Raw genomic sequence first — 2,896 nt, 5'->3', positions numbered from 1 at the left:
ATAAACTACACAATTTTCTAAGCAAAAGGTACAAAATATTAGAGCAACATAGCATACTAAATTACCATTTTAGGCCTATAGCAGCCAAGCAGGCATATTAACCTCCTGCCTGGTTAAGCTGCTTAACTCCCTCTTATTATATAAATAAATAAACTAGAAGTTGATGGCCCGTGCCAACATAGCAAGTGTGACACATACATACATATATGAAGATTGTATATTAAGTACATAGCAAGTGTGACACATTGATGTTATATATTAGTTGTTGAAACCTAATTTTATAGGTATGTACATTTTATACACATAAGCAAAAGGAAAGAGATGTGTTATATTGGAGATTAGCCGAAGTGTTGTTTTTCTTGTTGTGAGTGAGATTGTAAGACAACATTTGAGTGATTGACATTGCCTGGACAAAAAATGGCTCCAATCATATTGCAAAATGTAGGCGGCATGGCTACACCAAATAGTATGAGTGATTTGAAAGTGCATAACACAAATATGCTTGATTAATCTCAAAGTCTAAACCACGTAGAATCACATCTAATACAAAAGATGGAAAATGATCCTTCTGGTGCTGCTAATATACCTCTGTTCTGGAGCTTCTTCACCTTCAAACCTCATTTTAAACCTCATCCCGATGGAGCAATTGTTTTTCAGAGAGTCCATATACTGATCATATGGGACTATAAACTCAGCAGAGCTTGTCCTATAATACATAAGTAATACTAAAGCGGCGAGGAAGGGAAATCCCAGAGCAATAAGTAGGCAACAAAGTCAAATCCATTCATCATATAGATCTCAATTTATGGAACAAGCTTAAACTATTTTTCCCTGGCTCTTTGAATCACTTACCTTGGTTTGTAATATACTGTGAACTCTGAATGGCATGCCAAGCTGTAGCAAGGACACCAAGATGCATGCTATGACTGGATATCACTGATGATGGAGCATTACCCTGCTGTCTCATGGCAGGGCGGACTCCAACGCAAACCTCATTGATCGTCGGGAAAACTCAAGAGTATGCACATGTCCCTCTGTTATGATTCCACTTAAATACTTTCCCCAACTTCGGGTCGAGGTCAGAGTTGAAACTCGTGACATGAACGTCCCTCGCTACAATTATACTATTGATTTCTCAACTCGTAAAATTCATTTTACTCAAACATTTGCAATAATTTGAATTCTAGAGGTTAGTAGACTAATCCTAGTATTTATAAATCTTACTATCGTTTAGGAACTACGTGTAACTTCTATTATCAAAGTCAATTTCTTCATAGCAATAAACAACACCAAAATCTTTCGCAGATTCACTCAACAATAAAAAGTAAAACGGAGGTATGGAAGAATTTACAAAAGTTTATAAGAAGCAATTAAGCAAACCTGTCAATTCGTGCCAAAACATTTTCGGATCACATAATAACAACTGATATTTCCCTAACCCTGTTCAAGCAAAACAAGTTTTGGAAAATTATAATTAAGTAACAAGAGAAACCCATCATGAATGAGTAAAATCTTACTTGTTTCTACAAATTGGGTGTGCGGCTTCGAATCCTGAAATTGATCTTAACCTCTTTGCCTTCATGCTAGACATAGGCACAAACAATTTTTTTATCAAAAAGCAGCTAAATCGCAACCAGATAAAAAAAAAACAGGATAAAAAATCGAATTGAAGGAAAAATAACTTGGAACTATTTTCAGGTATGAGAAAAACCTCGAATTCATCACAGTAGAGGATGAGAATGGAGAAGACGAAGAGGTACATATTAGGCTTTGGATAAAATCAAAGCGTGAAGCGGTGAGCTACGCATGTGTTTAGTCATGGAATGAAAGACGTATAACCAAATGGCTGATTAGTCAAATATACCCTTAATTTCTAATTTATTGACTTAAGATATTTGAGTGGGTGGCATCCATTGTAATTTAACAGAAAATGATGGATCTTTTATGGACTTCTAAAGAATAAAGCAGAAAACAAAATTTCTTTTAGGGTGTGTTTGGTACGAAGGAAATGTTTTCCTAGAAAATGTTTTCCCGGAAAACAAGTTGATTTTGACTTATTTTCTCATGTTTGGTTGGTGAGTAGAAAATATTTTCTGGAAAAGATTTTTAGTGTTTGATTTATGAATGAATTTTTTTTTGAGAAATATCTTTTATTTTTACTAGAGTAGAAAATAAATTTTGAAATTGAAATTTTTTTAAAAAACAAAATTTTTTTTTGGGGGGTGGGGGGGGGGGGGGNCGAGGGTTGGGGTGAAAAAATAAAATTTTGCAGTTGAAAATATTTTTTAAAAATAATTTTTTTTTTTGGGGGTGGTGGGTGCTGGTAGGGGGTGGGGTGGGGTGAGGGGGGCTGGATAGGGGTGAAAAAAATGAAATTTTGAAATTGATTTTTTTTTTTAAAAAACAAACTTAAATTTTTTTTTGGAGGGGGGTTGGGGGGCTGGTAGGGGGGTCGATGGTAGGGGTGAAAAAATGAAATTTTGAAATTGAAAATATTTTTTAAAAACAAACTTAAAATTTTGAAATTTAAAAAATGTCAAAAGAATTAAATAAGTAATATATATATATATAGTATAATTAAAGATAAATAAAATAAAATAAAACAAACATTAATTAAAGGTGATACATAAGGAAGTGGATAAATTAAAAAAACTTAAATTTTTCAAAGTATAATTGAGGTATAATAGGTAAAAAAAAATTGTCCTTTTTTTATTTGTCATAATGAATAAGTTTAGAGACGACTAAAAAAAAAAGTGAACAAGTAATAGGGACAGAGAATATAAATTTGACAAAGAAAATTATAATTAAAAAAAAAGAAGAAGAAACAGTTCATAATGTGAACATGTATTTGGACCATCATGACCAAATTATTCTAGCCAAAAGATTTTTCCATATA

General features: G+C 32.8%; 1 long non-coding RNA gene across 2 annotated transcripts; it reads right to left on the bottom strand.

Annotated features, from left to right (window-relative positions):
• Positions 1 to 594: 594 nt before the first annotated feature.
• LOC125869316 (uncharacterized) lies at positions 595 to 1,842 on the bottom strand. Of its 2 annotated transcripts, XR_007446800.1 has the most exons (4): positions 1,712 to 1,820; positions 1,518 to 1,583; positions 853 to 1,440; positions 595 to 706 (listed from the first exon to the last, which is right to left on the bottom strand). It is a non-coding gene; the product is annotated as an uncharacterized LOC125869316 (long non-coding RNA). The 2 variants fall into 2 exon arrangements; XR_007446799.1 differs by having other exon boundaries at positions 595 to 1,440; positions 1,712 to 1,842.
• Between the last annotated feature and the right edge of the window lie 1,054 nt (positions 1,843 to 2,896).

This window comes from Solanum stenotomum, chromosome 6 (genome assembly GCF_019186545.1).
Source record: "Solanum stenotomum isolate F172 chromosome 6, ASM1918654v1, whole genome shotgun sequence".
NCBI classification, from domain to species: Eukaryota; Viridiplantae; Streptophyta; class Magnoliopsida; order Solanales; family Solanaceae; genus Solanum; species Solanum stenotomum.
Note: the sequence above shows the minus strand (reverse complement) of the source record. Positions and strands in the feature narration are given on the sequence as shown.